The 19,817-nt window shown below is 34.9% G+C and overlaps 2 protein-coding genes across 3 annotated transcripts in view; one reads left to right on the plus strand and one right to left on the minus strand.

Annotated features, from left to right (window-relative positions):
• neo (neyo) overlaps positions 1-11,650 on the minus strand; it is a 64,758-nt gene extending 53,108 nt beyond the window's left edge. The window contains exon 1 of the mRNA XM_034972866.2: positions 11,366-11,650. The gene's annotated coding sequence lies outside the window, so the exon portion shown is untranslated. The remainder of the gene's footprint in view (positions 1-11,365) is intronic.
• Atg16 (Autophagy-related 16) overlaps positions 1-19,817 on the plus strand; it is a 222,815-nt gene that overhangs the window by 78,604 nt on the left and 124,394 nt on the right. The window lies entirely within an intron of this gene.

The following is a 19,817-nucleotide window of genomic DNA, read 5'->3' on the forward strand; positions in this document are numbered from 1 at the left end:
AAATAAGTTTGCCAAGAATGCTCTGAGCTTATCACAGACATGCTTTATGTGCTCATGCCAGTTGAACTTATGGTCAATTATTAATCCTAAGTATTTATGCGAGTTAACTATTTCAATAGTGGGACATAGTAGGTATACTATTCAGATAACAGCATATTATTTTGCGTCTTCCGAGTTCGTAATTCCGATAGACGTTGCGTTTCAAACGTGCTATAATGGCGACTTCGCACCAGAAAGTGCAGCAAATGGGTAGAGAGGACAACAAATGAATCTCAGGGAGCCGCTGGATTCAGGCGACGCAAGGCCGTGGCGTGTGGAAGTCTTCACAAGAGACCTATATGTCTATATAGGTATATAGGCAATGGACGTCTATCGGTTTGACGGTGATTATGTTGATATTTTGTGTTGGTTTTTTACCTAAAAGTAAAAAACCGTTTTTAACTATATATGTGCAATACTGCAATGCAAAATAGCGGCACAATGCAAACGGCATTCCACATTCATACCACACCAAATAGGCTTAGAGCGTGGTGCATATTTGGGTCACATACTGACTCTCCGTAATTGAAGTGTGAAGTCTAAAGCTAAGTTTCACCGCAAGTAATCTAAAGATACATAAGAAGCTCCTGTCTAATTTACGGATCGTGCGTTTCGGGCTGCGGTCACGGGTGGCCGCAACCAAATTCCGCTACAGACCGTGCAATAACCCTACGCCTACTCCAAAATTACGGAGTTAACGAACAAAATCATTTCGAGGTCATTGTACATACGATTTGCTCTAAAATCACCGACACAACCACATACCCAATGTAATTTGCTGTTATTCGTTTAGGAGTTCGTCGTTCTGTTATACAACCCTATCCTAGGCCACATATTAATGCATTGCTATTTCCGAAATTACACCAATAATAAATTGTCAATCAGCAGTAGGTATACGGCCTATAGAAACCCCTATCACTACCCCTATTGTAAACGCGAAAGTGTGTTTGTTTGTTGGTTTATTGGTTTGCTGGTTTCTTCTGCAATCACGTCGCAACGGAGCAACGGATTGACGTAATTTTTTTCATTGGTATAGTCAAAGATCTGGAGAGTGACAGACTACTTTTTATCACGGAAAATTAAAGAGTTCCCACGGGATTTTTGAAAACCTAAATCCACGCAGACGAAGTCACGGGAGTCGCATCAGCTAATAAATAATAATTTAAAAAATGTTATCAAATTGTAAAATATGCAAGAAGAAGAATTCACATTGTTCTCCTGGCTTAATGATGTTAATTTTATTACAGACTTAAAATATTTTATTTATTTTGTGCTCATTAGATAGTTGAATGAACGTTAAAATAACTGAATAGGTAGGTACTCATTCCTAGAGTGCATGAAAAGCCAAACGTGCTGTGGAACCTTTAATTGCTTGAATGTCAGTAATAGTTATCTTCGTTGTAAGTTGAAAATTGATTGCCTATTCAGTGAATCTCCAACTTATAATGTGCTTTTAGTCGTCTTTAATGTGCACTATCAGGAATTCCTAGTCAGGTTTTATTTGAAACACCGTATATGCAAAATATCTACATAAGCGAAATAAGCGTTTTTAGCTAAGCCGACACTGATCTTGATCATAATTAGATACAGTAATTAAACTAATTGTTGTAGCAGGGAGATATTTCTCATGTGATTGAGTGGCATCAGGGAGACGTGACAATGCCGTATATCAATAGATCGTTAGCGATCATCTGTTTTCACTTACGGTGCCTGTTTTTCGCCGGGAATGCGATCGCGACCGCGTTCGGCTCGCATTGTGTTCGTCGACTTGTGCACTGCACACACAGGTTGCATAATGCGTCAGCCGTGGGAGCGAGCACACAGCCGAGCCGTTATGCGACGCACGCCATCGGTACCGTTCCATTAGTGATTTTATTAGACGATTCGCGTGTATCGCTCACAATCAATTTAAGCGACCGCTCCACTTCCAGCATATTACAGACTACGAAGCGCTTTAAGCCTCCTTCCCTATTCAAGCTCACACGGTATTCCGATTTACGATGTAATGTGCGCCTTCGCAAATATAATTTAGTCCAACCGACGCTATCTAGGACAAAGATAACAATATACCACTAATTTCATGGATTTTATCGCATGCCGTTTGAAAGCGATACCGAACAAGTACGTGATTTTGCACTATTTTGTACACAAAAATTCAAAATTTGTCACGGTTACGGTTGACCATTTAATTTATTAATATCCTTTGTTGCGCACTATTCATTTAATTTTAGTGGTTTCACTTTCTTTTAAAAAAATTAGAAAGTAATTTCACTTAAACGTTTGTGTTTATCGGTCATTCAATTTTTACGCTAAAGTATTCCGCGCTTATTTATTAATTTTATACTTTTCTGCTCAAACGCGAAAATAAAATGATGCCAGTCAAAAACCAGGTTTACGAGTTTTCAAAAGTACTCTTTAGCTATTCGTCATTGGTCGAATGATGCCTTGTTACGGTGTGGCCAAAATTACCAGTTAATATGTTGTTTTGTTAATATTTGGGCATAGTAACCGTGTTAACGATGACTCAGCAAAACCACACCCACGCTATCCTTATATTAGAACCTTTTTCTACATTCTCATCTTACTTTATACGGTCTCAAGTGTCACTTTTTGCATAGATTTTTACGAAAAAAAAATCTAGAACGAGATACGGTTATACGAATATGTTAGGTAGAGGTCTACTTTATTGATAGTTTGTTTAGCACAATTTTGTGACAGCCGTTTTTTGTGATTGTTGTGTAAATGTCTTGATCACGGGTCAGCGGGTCCAGTGTTCTTTAGCATCGATTAGGATGCCTAACAATCGTTCGAACCAATTCAATATTTGTCTCTGTTATTTTTATCTTTAGTGGGTAAATTATTTTTACTTTTTGTTTCGTTCATCTCATTAAACAAAGAAAATAAGTTACTCTTTTAATAATTATTTATCATAACAAAAAATATACCTATTTACTATGCACATGACCAGTGGCGTGCACAGGGTTTAAAGCCAGGATAAGCAGTAGTTAGATAGGTTAGTACCTACTTACTGGCAAGTCATAAAGGATAATGAGCATTAAGCTACTTCAACTAGGGTAACAACTTTTTAGGGTAAGCAGTGCTTTTATGCCTCTATGAATTGCACGCCACTGCACATGACACATTTTGTCCTTAATATTTTAAACTTTTCTTTGTGCTAGGAGTAGGTACGACAATCAAATAGTGCAACGGGTGGGGTTTGAACCGGCGACCTTTCGGATTTTCAGTCCGCTCCTTTAACTGTTGAGCTATTGAGGCTTAATTATTTTCTTCCTACCGGTATCTTTTCCTTGCCCAGTTTTATAAGCAACTAGATGATGACTGCAACTTCGTCCGCGTGAGTTTGTGCTTTTTAGAAATCCTGTGGGACATCTTTGATTTTCAGGTATAAAAAGTAACCTATATCCGTCTCCAGGATGCAAGCTATCTTTGTCCCGAACAGATTATGTCCGCAACTTCATCGGCATGGATTTAAGTTTTTCAAAAATCCGTATTTGATTTTCCGCGATACAAAGTAGCTTAAATCCTTCCTGGGGATGCAAGCTATCTCAGTACCCGCACCAAAGTTCAGATGAGCTGTGAAAAGCTTTCAGATAAACAGAGACACTTTCGCATTTATAATATTAATTACCTTGTATGGATTACAAGATTGCAACATAAGATTTATTCGATTAGGTCTCTAAGTTTTTTTAACCATCGTCCCCGTAAATCCGATTACAAGTATCTTTTCAAGTCGATATTTTATTAATCTTTACGATGACGATAATACCACTAATACAAGACTCGCATAGACTCTCATTGTGCGTGCACCTGCCGAACGAAATACTACAAGTTGGATTCTTGAGACTGGTTAAGTGCGTCGTATGAGAACACACACTTGACCGCTTTACCACTGTCTGGCTCGGCAGCATTATTGCTAAGTATACTTATATTTGCGTTTAAAGTTACTGATAAGTAAATTAAAGAGAACCATGAAATGTTAATATGTTAATTAATTAATCCATTTTTTATTACACTACAAGTTGGCCTTTGACTGCGATCTCACCTGGCGTAAGGAATGATGCAATCGTAAGATGAAAGCGAGTTGATTTGGAAGGGGTATGGCAGTTTTGTTAAACTCATCTCCCTTATCGGTTTCTACGCGAAATCGTACCGGAACGCTAAATTGCTTGACGGCATGGTTTTGCCGGTAAGGTAGTAACTAGCCATCAGACCGTCTAAGTTATCTTCTTGTTCCTAGTCGTATTCAATGCTAAGAGCCGTGACCCCTTTCCATTGGTCACAAAATGGAAGGGGTTTTCTTGGGATATAATAATGCGATGGGCTCCCAAATGTACTACAACTTTGCGGATAAATTATTATCTTAAGACAGTAGGTAACTATTATTTTTCCATGAATTATAATAGAAAAGAAAATAAATTATTTTAGCAAAAAATGATTTACCGTAGCGAAACCCGCAATTTTTCAAATCCAATTTAAAGTATAATAATCGTTTTACAAATTAACTTCTATCGAATTTAAAAAGACGACTTGTCAAAGCCTTTTCAGACGCTCCTAATAGAAGTGGACAGAGGTCGTTCAACTCGTCGCAGCGTAATTAAAATCCTTCAAGGAAAGCCTGATGGAATCCGTCCTGACCCCGCGCACGACCGCTCCGTACCGCCCTTTAAGAGATACTATATAAAATATAAATAGGAGCGACAAGCTTCTTCACTGTAGGTCCACGACACGAACGACGCTGGCTTAACTTTTTTGTTTTTCGACTCTTAGTAAAAAGAGAAATAAAGCGGGCCATTACCAATTATATCGGAACTGTGATGGAAGCTCAAAATATAATTATCTTGTTCAGTTTATTTCCCTGCATGCGTCCTTTTTATCCTCCTATCCATGCTTATTATTATAAATGCGATAGTGTGTATAGCTGTTTGTCTGCTAGCTTTTCACAGACCATTCTTTTAACTGATTTTGACGCAATTTGGTATTAAGATAGCTTGAATCACAGGGATGGACATGGCTACTTTTCGTAAATCAAAGAGTTCCACGGTGTTTATAAACCTAATTTCGCGTGGAAAAACACTTAGGCATCATCTTTTTGGTACAGAGAGCTTGCAACCCGTATAGGTACGACTTAGTTCCCTTGGTATTTAAAAAACTTTAATCCACGCGGACGAATTTGCGGGTGTCATCTAGTAACATTAAAAATATGTTTATTTGTTAGTTTATCCTTCAATTACGGAGCAACAGATCAACGTGATTTTTTAATATAGAAAGAAGGCTACTTTTTAGCTCGGAAAGTCAAAGACTTTCAACGGGATTTATGAACCTAAATCCACGCAAACAAAATCGTGGGCATCATTTAGTGAAAATATAAAATTTCGCAAATTACCATTGTGCCATAACTTTTTATTATAGAGTTCGCTCCACAGCAATTTCTGACTTGAGTTCCGTAAACAGAAACCTGTTACGTTGGTGGAGGCACCTTGCACTCCCGATAGATTTTTCTTGATGAAAAGTTGTTAACGATAAACTTCCGTCGTAAAGATATTCCCCACCCATATACTCGCTCCACAACATATTTTCTTATGACGTGATGGGTGCGTATTAATTTGCAATTTTAATCAAACCGGTAATAAGTTAGTAATCATTGAAATGGGACGTTACATTGCCTTGTACTCGATAGTTCACAGAGTAGCGTGTTACTGGTGCGCGTTCACTCACGAATGCGTCACTGTTTTCACGTGACCATCTTAATTACCTACTATGAAGTCAGCAATGGGGTCAAACAGACCCATCAAATCCTCGGTATTCTAACTCTGGAAACCATAGGCTTTTATTGTCTGATGTGTCACTTACATTGTTTTAAAATCTTTGTAATTACTAACAAAATAGTCCTTTAGGTCGCCCCAAATAAATTATTGAATTGTTGTTCCGGCTTCGCTTGAATAGTTTTTTTGAACAGGTGGAATTTACAAAAAATACTTTATTAGTGAGTGTCTACGTTATAAAAGAAACCTGCCAGAACAAGTTTCTAACCCCAATGACTTAGGTTGCATTGATAAATCAGTCAGTCAGGAGCAGTGTTTTGTATGCATAGATTTATTGCATAAAACTGTAAAATTTCATATGTATTATTAATTCGCGTGTCAGTAGGTATAGAGAAAGTAATATTTGCTTGTCAGTACAAAGAAAGTAGCTGCTATCTCTGGTCTGGTTCTCTTTCATAAGTATGTTTGACAATATAAAGTCATGCAATGCCATAAAAACCAAACTCGCAAAACAGCGTTTCATAATTTTTATACCACAACCAGCTCGCATACTCTGAACGTATAAATATTTTAGTACCTGTTTATATAGTTACTTTCATCTTTACGCCATGCCATGGCGTCTCAAAGTACCCTTGTAGGCTAGAACTAATAACAGCTATAAACGGATTTATTTCCAAAGTGTTCCTTGTCTGTGTCTCAATTTACTACGGCCAGGGCGTACCATCTGAAGGCCTGTACTAATGCTGACCCTCGACCCCGATCGTGCATTCCAGGTCGTTTGTACCTATTCTATGACCAATCGTTTACTACTATCAATTTTGTATGCAATTGTGTAAAGTACTTAGATACTGATGGTTAGCATATCCTTAAATATAAAGGACTATAAGGAATATTGTATAAAGTTTATACAATATTTTACGTCGAATAGAATTAAATGATAGTTATTTAATTAAAAGTTTATTTAAAACTAAGCTTTAACATGTTAAACTAATTGTATTTAAAAAACTAATTAACATACTAAATTTTGCATAAGTCTCATTTTGAGACGCCTCCTTCAAGTACAGCCTGGCCATTGTTTTTTTGTATTTTCTTCTAACAATAAAACATAAGTAACTTTATTATCGTTTACTGCAGCTACTTGAAGAACTGAACCAATTTCATTTTAATGATTACGGGTTTAGTGATATATTTTCAAGTGCTCTTGCATGCTACGCTAACATGCTGAGTAATTAATGTTCTCACATTATTATGTGTACCTTCTGAGTAAAATATAAGTACCCTGTTTCATCCTGTATATTGCCCTAGGTTACACACTGCCATCATAGTAGAATATGTTATTCAAATTGCATTCATTAAATTTCTTGTAGTTTTATTAATAAATCACCTCTAGCACATTAGAACTTGTTTTATTTTCTGTTACATTATGAGCACCTGAATAATTATTTACAATTAATTTCAACTTAAAAATTATGTTATTATGGTTAAGTATGTGTAGGTACACATACTTAACCTTTAAAAATTTGCTAAGGGTTTATATGTTTACGGAAGCAATTCTCGCTGTTATTACTACTAAAAGAATAAGATTAATTGCTTTCTAAGATTTTTTGTAGAGAAGCCTTATAGAGTTGTAGATGAATGATGATGTAGATAAAAATAATTTCTTACGCGCTATTTTAACTTTATGTGTCAAATTTCATGTCAAAAATACGATTTTAGTCCTTATTTTAAAGGTGAACCGTACTGACTTGGCAGTTGACCCATAGAGTTAAAATGGCGCGTGAAAAGTCATTTTGTACAAATTATACCTGTCCTGTAATATTTGACTTTTGACACATTTCTAAAAAGTTATGAAGTTTTGTAGATGCGAGTCTACTCTCAAACTGAATACATTATGTTGCCACGGATTAAAAATTAGGGCTATGTCCCGTTATAGCGACTGTCTTCTTAGTTTATTAGTAAAATGAATTATGTATGCAATCAGATCTATTTAAGTGATACATTCCTGATTTGTTAAATTCTATTTTAATTAGGCACGTTTTAATAAATTTCGAGATAAGTTAAACTACGAGTTCATCACTAATTTGGTTTTATTATGTCATTTTTTATACAAAACGTAAAAACATTAATATTTAGTGCCTCTTTTTATATCTCCTTAAATATAAAAATAATGCTTGTCGGTCTATTTGTCTGTCCATACTAAAAAATAGAGTGCCATCACTAGATTAGACCTACACTAGATGACGCGCGGGTCGCATTGCAATGCATGCCTGCATTAGCTAAAATTCATCATTTGTTTTACATTAAACGTAAAACGCTGATGCCAGCGTTACCTTAGATATTAGTGACGCCGCGCCGCGAACGCGTTGAAGTCTTTGATTTGAACCAATCTTATCTATAACATAATATATTATCATTACATGCAATAATACTTTTTACCATTATTATCAAACGGTATAACTAAATTACATAAGGAATTTATGTTTTATTACATTAATTTATGCAAATTGTATAAAAAAATGTAATGGATAGTTTTATATTAGCTTTAATACAATTTTACTTACTGCACACTAAAAATAATCAAATAACTGGTCAAGTGTGTACCAGAACACGCATAAAGTAGGGTTCCGTTGTCATGCTCATAAAAAAACGTCTCATTGTTAACAAAAAACTAGAATAATTTATTAGAAACGCATTTATTTTATCACCGCGTTTTCATTAATTAGTTTTCTTGTCTGATTGTTGCAATCGATTTTAAACTAATATCTGGATAAGCCAGACACTTGATTGAAACTTTAAATGTAGCTCACAAAAAGATACAGAAAAATAAATACATTACAAGATGCAGATAAAATACTTATATTTTAAATTTAAAAATAGAAGCCGTGAGAATATTCGTAAAAATTAGACAACGGAAAAGGTGTGTGATTTTGTTTTGTGTGGTTTTTTCCTCTAGCTATTCAGTTCCAAGTCCAATTCTACACGTTATCTTGGTTGACTATATTAACTTGATAGTTATTTGTGTCATAATATTCGTGATAATTTTGTTTGTAACTTCATACTGTGTCTTAGTGTTCTAGTAGTTTTTAGATTTTACTATATACTATATATAGTAGCTTAGGAGTTAGGGACGAGGACATCCAAGTCACGCAAACTACTACTTTAGATTTCTTTATTTCCCAAACGGTGTTTTTTTTTAAAACCGGTTTTGATTTTAAATGTCTACTCGATGAGTACCCCACTAAAAGATTTTTTCACTCTCACTTTTCGTGTTCAGGAGCTAGCCTGAAAATTTTTCTATGAATTAGTCTGTGAAGGATTATAAGTTATTATGAGTGCACCAAATTTCAACCATCTCCAATAGCTTCTGAGTAAAATGCCTGTGATACACAGACTGATACACAGATAGTCGGACAGGTACAGGGTGGACGAGGCTATTATAAGGGTTACTAGTTCTACTACAGAATCCTAAAATGTTGAGTTCTTTACGTGTTACGTACAAAATCACGCAACGCATTAATTTACTGTAAAAAATTCATGATTAATATAATGCTTTTAAAACCTGTTATGCAACTTATTGTTTTTTCTAGATATTGTTCACGTTCTTTTGATGCAAGCTCTAATTTTTTTTTCTTTTATTTGAAGAAAGAGGGCATAAAAATGTTTCTTTTCATTAATTAATCATGTACCCTGAGGTGAAGAAACTTAAAATAAATCGACAAAAAAGTCTTCCTGCTACAGAATGAAGCGATGCACGGCTAAATATAGCACAGGAAAATACTGTATAATTATTATACCACTGCGTTTACCCGTGACTTTCCATACCTAAGAAAATATTAAATTTAACCTAATAATTGTTTTTTAAACAGAATCAAAGTGCATAGTTTAAAAATCATAATTAAACTATCTTCGAATTAAAAATAACGTTATGCCTATTTTTTGGGATTAGATTAAAACATTCATGTGCCTATAATTAATTAATTTATATTCAAAAGATTTTACTCAATATCTAATTTAACAAAATATTTAAGGTAGCTAGATGTATTTGGCTATTCAAAAGTACTTGTAAAAGTTTAATTGATTTTTTTTTTTTAATTTAGTTTAATTTATTTTATTAAAAGGTATCAATTCATTCCTAATAAATCTTCAGTAAAATTAGGTTACTGTATAGTCAGATTCCTCAAACGTTTAAAACAAAATTTATCTCTGAACGGCTAATAATATAATTTTAAATTTACAGTTTCTTATTTAATTGCTCTAAAGATAGACTCTGACTGATTTACTATGGTTATCTGAGAATACATAGGTAGCTTGATGTGCACTGGAGCCTATCAATCTCACACACGATCGAAGTGAGTCGAGATGCGCAAAAACCCTCGCAAACCCCTAACGGTAACACTCGTTATGTTTCTTTCTGATCTGTATATTATACCTTTGATATATTGCTAGAAATAAAAACACTGAAATACAGTATATTAATCAGTGTTGTCAGCAATACTGATTAATATACTGTATTTCAGTGTTGTCAGTATTTTTATTCCTAGCTGGCTACTTCAGTATTTAACTTAATTGTGGTACCCTAATATATTGTGTTGGTATAACAGCTGAACGAGTTTTGTGAAAGGATTTTCGCCTTCCTAATTTTTTTGACATCGAAGTTGAAAGAGCAGCGCTTACTCTGAATAGCAAAATAATTATTTGTTTCTTACTTTGCTTTGCGCCACATATTTACCTTTATGAAAATTATAGTTAGAAGATAAATTAAGAATGCTACCCTATGCTAATTTTGAAAAGTGAGTTAAGATAAACTGACATGAAACATTGCATAGCCCCAACGCATTATTACTTTTGACTTATAGATAACATATGAATATTATGATTATTTAGAGGACATAATAATATATTTAAATATCTATGCGATCAAAGCTAGGTTAATGGTGAGGACCTTACAGAAAGAAGGAAGAAAAAGAATAGATTGAAAATGTGTAATTAATATTTTTATATTGCATCAAAAATTATAATTACTATTATAATATATTCTGCGATGATGATAATGATAAAAAATATCTTTATAATATAGTTCGCAACCTAGGCCATTACCTAACTAATTAGGTTCCTTAAACTTATTTATCAGTAGGATAAAGAATACAATATAACTCAATGCCCATACCTAGTAGAAGTTCGTCAGAAAATTGTATTGTGATTTGTGACCTACTTGCGAGTATCTCCAAATACCAATTATTATCGAATAGTGTTCAAATCTTACGTTGTGCATAGAGTCATTGATCTTGTAAAGGTAAATTTCCCTTTAAAGGGTATATATCCTCATCAATATGTAAAATTATAGAATAAGCTCTTAATCATCTCGATCCGTAGTAGGAAGTGTGATTCTTACTCAGCTACCGCAATTATAAAATATTTATAGACCAGTTGTCGGACAGGCCATGCTGATCAATCCGGGGCTTTTTGTAATGTTATTCAATTACTATATTTTTTAATTCGTTTTTGTTCAATTTCTATATACATCTTATATTTTATTGACTCACCTATAAGTTAATTTAGAAGGCCTAGCGGGGATTTTTGGGAGTCAGCTTCACGAGATAGTTCAAACAAATTTCAACACCCAGTTCATGAACTTTTCACTGTTCGTATATCACAGGCGACACAGTCCTCGTAAAACGCGTGCTGTCGATCGCGAGCCTAGTGTCGCGGCCACTCTCAACGAGACACTGAACTTGCCGCTCTGCGCCCCAACGGTTATAACATAACACGTCTGACGTAACCTTAACCTTGCAAGAAGAAGAGGAATGAGCCGCCGAAGGACGGAGAGAGAGAGCGATAACCTGAGAGAAAGGGAGAGATGGCCGGACGTCGCGGCGAGCGGCGCAAGCGACCGAGCGGCGCGCGGCGGACGTCGCTCGCTGTGTGCGATTCCGCTGATACAGATCTGCCCTTGCGACTTCACGTATTATTATTATTGATCTAAATGTGCATTCACACTTACTATTTATTTGTTTCATGATAAATCGGCGAGAACTTATGAAGTTGTCAGTTTATTGGTCAAGGAACGAGCTTTTGCCTGCGTCTTTCCCTTCTTCTTTTTGGCTTAATTCAAGTCTTCCGAGGAATCTGCAAGTTTTTGGGGGAAATAATGGTATATGTGCACCAACCTGTACTACATGAGCATGATGGGTATTAGCTACGTATCTTTCTTCTATGTAAAGTTGACCTTTGTCTAGTAGCTATTATGAAGTATTAATAGGCTGATGAGTTGTCCTAATGCAAATTTGCTCTTATTGAACAATACCTTAATACCTTAGCCTACCACAATACTCCATAAATTGAAATAGAAATTTACCTTACTCCCAAGTGGGTCACATGACGGTGAACTTTTCCCTAAAAGCATATATAACTGTAAACAATCGATTTCAAAGATGACTCCTGCTTTCTACAGGTCACAAGGACATGGTTTATAAACCGCTATTTTAGTTGAATGTTCCCCTTTAAACGTCAATAGGTGTATTACTTAAACAAAGCCAAACGGCAGATAAAGTCAACATTTATATTATTTAATTTTTTTTAATCGCCAATTTTTTATTTACCTAATTGCTTATTGAATCAAATACCTAAGTATTATAATAACTATAACAATTCTATACAATAAACTTAAATCAAAATTAAGAAATAAAAAAAATATTAAATTAAAAGTAAAATAAATTAAATTAAATCTAAACCCTCGTTGAGACCACCGCAGCGAAGCATTGAACGAAAGATGCTGGCAGCATTGCCCCTTTAGATGGCCAAACTAATTCTTTGTCCAAGGTAGCTGCCAGCTCCCAGATTCTCGGTTGACAGGATAACCTTTTTGAAATTTCCTCATAAAGAGCTCGAGCCCTCGGGCCCCACGGCCCCAAGATTTCCACACCAAAAGTCACAAATACGAAGAATCCCATACATTATGTTGTTTACTTTAGCTGTTTTTTCTTAGCTTCTTCCATGTGAAAGAACGTGCAGCACTAGACGTAGAAGCCGGCCACGGGAAACCTCGGGAGGACAAAAATTCTTGTAACATGTGCAATGTGCATTGTCCAGTAAGTTGACTTTAGGCCAAAGACTTTGGGCCTAGCTTATAGACTGAGTGGAGTGTAGTCGAATCTTTCTGACAATGTAACTACCTAAACTCAACTTTAAGCATTTTGACATAGAATAACAGAATAAGAAGTTTAAAGGGACGTCCTTTGCCTAAAGTCGTATTAGATAAGATTAGCTTTTGAAGCTAAACTAAGGTAACTTAATTTATTATTACTTTGTAACTACAATTTTTGGTACATGAATAATAAAAATAAAATAAATAAATAAATAAGGTGTTACTGTGCTTCGGTTTCAGTGTGTTAGCTTCGCAGTTTAGCAGAATTGTTGAAAATGAAATAAAAAAACAGTAATTTAGTGTACTAAGAAACACAATAGTTCATTCAAAATTAATGCTATGAATAAAAACCAAAGATTCAGACGAATTGAGAACCTTCTCCTTTTTTGCAGTTGGTTAAAAATAGTCTAAGTCTGCCTCCGGGATGCAAGTTAGCTCTGTATCCGATTGCGTCCAAAGCGTATGGGCCGTGAAAAAGTAACAGACAAACCGACGGGCACACTTTCGCATTTATAATATTAGTCATGGATTTCCTCTTCATCCGTATCCAACAGAAAAAAATTTAATTGATTTCGTGCGGCTTGATCTAGTTTAGACGAGGTATCTTCTACGTTCTACACCATTAAAACTTTCAATTTTCGGCCATGTTCACAATATAATTTTTGTCATAGTTTGTTTAGGTTTTCTTCAAAAGAGCGTTAGGCATACATACTGTTTCATTTTCTGGGGATTGTCTGGGAATTTATTCTACGTCTTATGCACCTGAGAAGTCCAGGTATCACCACGGCTTGATAATCTCTTCTTAAAATTTTAATCCAGTTTGCTTAATTTAGTGTGTAGTGAATAGTAGGTGTGAGATGTACTCGCGACTTATATTAAGACCTGGACCAATCTAACGTTTTGAAAATGTATTCGACTGCATCACTACCCCTATTATAAATGCGAAAGTGTGTTTGTTTGTTGTTTTATGGGTTTGTCCTCCAATCACGTCACAACGGAGCAACGGATCGACATGATTTTTGCATGCGTATAGTTTAAGACCCGGAGAGTGACATAGGCTACTTTTTATCCCGGAAAACCAAAGAGTTCCCACGGAATTTTTTTAACCTAAATCCACGCGTACGAAGTCGCGGGCATCAGCTAGTATTTAATAAATCCAAACATTATTACCTAGCGTAAAAATATCTAATTTATATTCTTAACGTGTCCTCCGTAACCTTTATTGTCGATTGATTACATCGTAAAACCAGGTTCTCAAGATCATTCACGATTATACATAATTAGTAGCTATTTCCCATCGTACTTTCCGCTTCTTTGCTAATTAGGCTTGAATATAGCTAAAGAAAATTCTTAGACATAATCATATTTAAGGTACCTACCTATTGCAAACTTTACGGTACATAATAATGATTCGTATTTACATTTGCTAGTGCCCGCAACGAGCATGCTGTTGGGAACACCAACAGAAGTTAAATTATCTTTGGATAATTCAGATCATTCAATCATTTAGTCGATGTGTGAATTGACAATCACTCACTCTCTTACCTCGAACTGCCACAGCGACTGGACGTGTTTGTTTTACTTCCCTTAATTGTATTTTTCTTATAACACCCTACGAGCACCTAATGAACCAGCACAGTTCCCTTTACATGCCACTGTTGAATAAGTTGTAGTATGACATTGTATGAAGTAATTTACGTCCTTAATCTAAGGTAATTTATGTCACTATGCCGAGCACTTTCCGTGCACGTTGTTAATTAAATTTACACCCTTCGCTTAACTAAGCCGTTTGCTTGTCAAATAGCTTCCTTTAAAACTAACAACCACAAACGAACCCCACTTCCAAATGATCGCATTACAATACGGCTAATAAGGTTATTTACCTTTCAGAAATAATAGGTATTAATCACTTCGGAACTAATCTGTCCTGTCAAACATGGGTTTACACCTATTAACACCAACCAAGAATTTTCGCATACCTATCCAACAAAAACCGTTACTGAATAATTATTAGCCATTAAGTTAGATATGAATATTCATCCGATTGTGATTTAAAACTTTGTGCGTTGTTGTTGGGACTTGCGTTCTGACATAGTAAGTATTATTAAATATCATCGTACAGTAGGTGGCGCGCGAGTTTTTAGACAAAGTTGGCATTAACAAGTGTTTTGTTTGTTTCTTATGCGTTCCCATAACATTCATTCGATTGCGATGAAATTTTGTACTGTTATTATTGGTAACTACTTGCGAGAACGTTTTTGATATATTACCATTATTAAAAATGTATCGCAACTCATGCCAGACATTAGCTAGTAAACGATAAACATAATATAATATTATATAACCCATATAACGAGTTACGAACAAGGCTATCCGATTCCTTAATGTACATCAATTTCGATCAATATGTAGCCAAATCTGTTAATTACAAAACCGTTATGTAGTAAAGTATAATGTGTGAACACGATTAGCAAAACCCATTGAATATGTATCATCTTGAAATGAGATTTTTGCTCTATTTTTTATCTTAATAGTATATCTTCAAAACTTTAATACAGTTATAGTACACAACAGATCGAAATGGCAATCGGAGTATGAGGTGGGGGAAGGTCCCGCACACCCGTACGCCACCCGCGCTATCCAGCACTGGATTAGCGTGCGGGGGCTGTGCGGGTGTGCGGGAGTTCCTACGTCGATTGCCATCTCGACCTGTCGCGTACTATAAACATAATATGCTTTTAAATAGTCAGTATCCCAATTTCGCCAAATCAGCATCATTCTGGTCCAAAAATGGGCATAATGAGTTGACTCACTACTTTCTTTCTCGCGACTTTTAGGTGGTGATGCTATCAGCCATCTATTAGCAAGCACATTAAAGCATATGAATATTTTTGCATTAAATTGTAGTCAACACGCATATTCATGCTAAGCTTCATTCTCAAAGCAATATTTTTGAAGTGAAAACTTCTTTAGGTGCGTTGGGTAATTTTGGGATGGGTAAAAACTTCAAGAGTGCCGATAGATGCAAAATCTAAAGTAAAGTTCTAATGAAATTATAATTGGTATTTGATACTATAAATAAATGATCATTTATTTATTTATTTAATTATTTACAATTAATTTGAAAATCCAAAAAAAACATTTATTTCAAAGTTGTAAGTTTTCATTTTCACTAAACTAGCATTAGCTTGTTTCAAAAAAATTGCATGCGTTGCAATGCTACTTTGTTTGCACGATTCGCGCGCCAACTTTTGTACGTCAGCACCCTTCCCGCAAGTTCCAACAACAACTGTAAAAAGTTTCTTGGCAATCTGATAAATGAATGCGTCTGCGTCCTCAAAAAATCATGTCATATAATAAAATAGATACGGATACTATATGCGTAAAAAAAATATAGGTACCTACCTAATGTAAGGCCTAACTCTCTTGTTACTATAAATTAAATATTCATTACCATAGATCAACGCCTTGTCTCATTTACATTTGTTAAATTAATTATAGGATTTCGTTATTTTTTGTTTAAGTATATAGGTATCATCTATTCATAATTTATCCGTCCACGAAATTTTATTTAGTTAGGTACTTAAATACAGAAATGTGGACAATGCCTGGACACATGAAAATATGATGGTTTTTATTGATGTTAACTTTTCCTTTATCTCTGCAGATACTCAAAATAATCCTTGAAACATTACTGCAAGTGCACCTAATTTTTATAGTAGAGCGAATACTACGTGTCGGGAAGGCTGTATTAATAACAGGCTTCTAATATTATGGGTTAGACGTTCCTATCGTATATAGACGTCAATACAAAATAATCTGTTAGACTACTACCGCATACATTAAACCCTTCCGATTGTATTACTTAAGCTATTGTTTTAGATATTGAAACTGAACTACAGAATTTAGAAGCAGTAACTTTCTGCGAGACAGAATTGATATTACAATAATTTTGGATGATGTCTGCGACTTCGTCCGCGATATAGTTTTTTCAAAAATCCACGGGATTTTGATCCACGGAACTCTTTGACTATACTCTACTCTCTCCGGTATAAAAAGTATTCTATGTTCGTCTTCAGAATGTAAGCTTCGTTCAAGTGGATTTAGTTTTTTAATCCCGTGAGAAATCCATCATTTTCCGGTACAAAAACTGATATGTCCGTCCCCGGGATGTATGCTAACCTTGTACCAAATTTTGTCAGAGTCGGCTAAACAGATGAGGCCGTGAAAATATAGCACACGTACAGCCAGACACACTTTCGCATTTATAATGTTAGTATATATGAAGTATTACTTATTTCAGCTGTTTAAAGTTAAGATATCTAACTGGAATGTTAAAATTAAAATTATTGTTTAAACTACAACTATGCCACATAATATCTTCTACATGCCTATACCAATACGGAATTGCAGCGTAATTTAAAGCTAAGTGTAATTTAACTTCGACTAACCTTATTAAACTCTTGGATGCTTTTATGAGCACTCTAATAGTATGGGAACCTTGTTTACAGATAAAGCCTCGCATGGTGCCTATTAAAATATCGAATACTCGCTGATTCGCCCGGCTTCACTTAGACCTATATACACATAAAATATAGACTGTTATTTTCGGATAAAGTAGCTTTCTAATGCTGAAAAAATTATTTAAATCGATTTAAATCGATTTAGTAGTTTCTGAGTTTAACGATTATAAATAAAGAAATAAACCTTTTCTCTTCATAATGTTGGTATAGAGGTACTCGTACTATTTACACATTTATAAATAAAAAAGTGTGTCTTTTTGTTTGTCTGCCTGCTTGCTTTTCACGGCATATCCGTATGACCGATTTACATAAAATTTGGTACAGAGGTAGTTTGCGTTTCGGAAAATGACATCTCTTTGGCAACTTTTTATCCCGGAAAGTCAGTTTCCACAGGATTTTTAAAAAACCTAAATCCATGCAGACGAAGTAACGGGCATCAACTATTTAATTGTAATTTTATTTGCAGAACATATTAATATCATCGATTAAAGATGCTTGAAATAAACTTTACTCTACTTCTCACGTAGCTAAATGCAAATTATTATATTTATATTGCACACCCACACGCACCTCAGACTCCGTATCACATAAAACATGCAGTTTTCCTTCGTAACTAACTACTGTTACTATTTCCTTTATGATGTGTACATTCACACGCTTTGAGCTTCATTTAAATCAACGCATAGTCATAAATTTTTTACACATTGAACCAGGAAATAATAATATAATACTAGAGTAGAATAAAATGAAAACAGGCGAGGACTCGATGCCTTGTCAGAGTGAGCTTTAATTTATTTCTTCAAATCTACATCTACCATTTTAAATATGTGTAAGAATCAAGTTTTTAAATTAATAGTATGATTATAGTAGTTATCGTTGGCGATTTTTTACCATCTGGCATCTCAAATCTCTATGTTGCATGAAATCTTGAACTCATCAATCTTTCTCGACCCCACTTTATAATGATGATATAAAGCTACCAATTAGACTTATTAATTGTCTTAAAGTACTCATTAAATTGTTATTATTTCCTTTACACATTTTCAATTCCTTCTTCTACGAAACATCTTTTTATGAAATCAGTTAAACCATTACTGACTAATACAGAAAAAGCAACTCTTCGGACGCTAATTACAACTTATCATTTAACTAATACAACGGTAACTTGAAGCTCGTTTAAAATTAGCATTAAAAATAAATTCATCGGGTACCTTTTTTCTTGCGTGTTTTAACATTTTTACTCCATCAACCACTATTAAGTATGCTATTATAGGGTGAAAACTGTAATGGGCCTTCATTTAACTTGCATATTTCGACAGCGCATACTTACTGGTAATTGTAACGGAATGATTAAGCCTTGTTTTATTTCAAGAATAAGAAAACGGCAAATTGAATTTTAACTATTATTTCTTTCAAGTAGTGCTTCGATGTTTTGACATTGAGTACTTGTTAACGCTATTACGATTAGGGCTCCTGTGCACTGATTCAATGCCGACCCAAATCAATAAGAAGACGGTACTGAATATTCGTATTTTTCCGGGTTTGAATTAGAAATGGTCGCCGTTTCTCTATCTCCAACTCCGTTTAGAAATCTTTATCTTAAAGGTCCAAATGCACTAATGCACTAAATTAGTATCGAGAGCACACTTGAGCGACGCTGTGCGATGCGGTGCGGCAAAATTGCGGTGCGATTATATACATATCCATACTAATATTATAAATGCGAAAGTGTGTCTGTCTGTCTTTCTGTCTGTCTGTAAGCTTTTCACTGCCCAACAGTTTAACTGATTATGATGGAATTTGGTACAGAGTTAGCTTACATCCCGGGGAAAGACATACACTACTCTTTACCCCGGAAAATTAAAGAGTTCCCACGGGATTAAAAAAAACCTAAATCTACGTGGACGAAGTCACGGGCATCATCTAGTACTTTATATGAGTTTGTATGGAGCAAGGCACTGCTGCGTCGCGCAGCGCAGCGTATAAGTGCGTTTGGACCTATATAAAGCGACTTATATAACTGACTACTTAAAAGACCTTAAGACCAGTGTTAGAATAATAAAAACTGTGTTATAATTCGCAATTTATATACATATTATAACAAAACTAGTAGATGCTTCGTCCGCGTGGATTTATCTTTTCAAAAATAATGTTGGAACTCTTGGCTTTTCCGGAATAAAAAATATATTATAATTTTTATTCCAAAAAATCTTCTCTCTAGATCTCCAACTATACTCATGCAAACAATCACGTCAATCCGTTGCGCCGTTGTTGCGTGATTGGAGAACAAACCAACAAATAAACACTTTCTCATTTTATAATAAATCA

This window comes from Maniola hyperantus, chromosome 10 (genome assembly GCF_902806685.2).
Source record: "Maniola hyperantus chromosome 10, iAphHyp1.2, whole genome shotgun sequence".
NCBI classification, from domain to species: domain Eukaryota; kingdom Metazoa; phylum Arthropoda; class Insecta; order Lepidoptera; family Nymphalidae; genus Maniola; species Maniola hyperantus.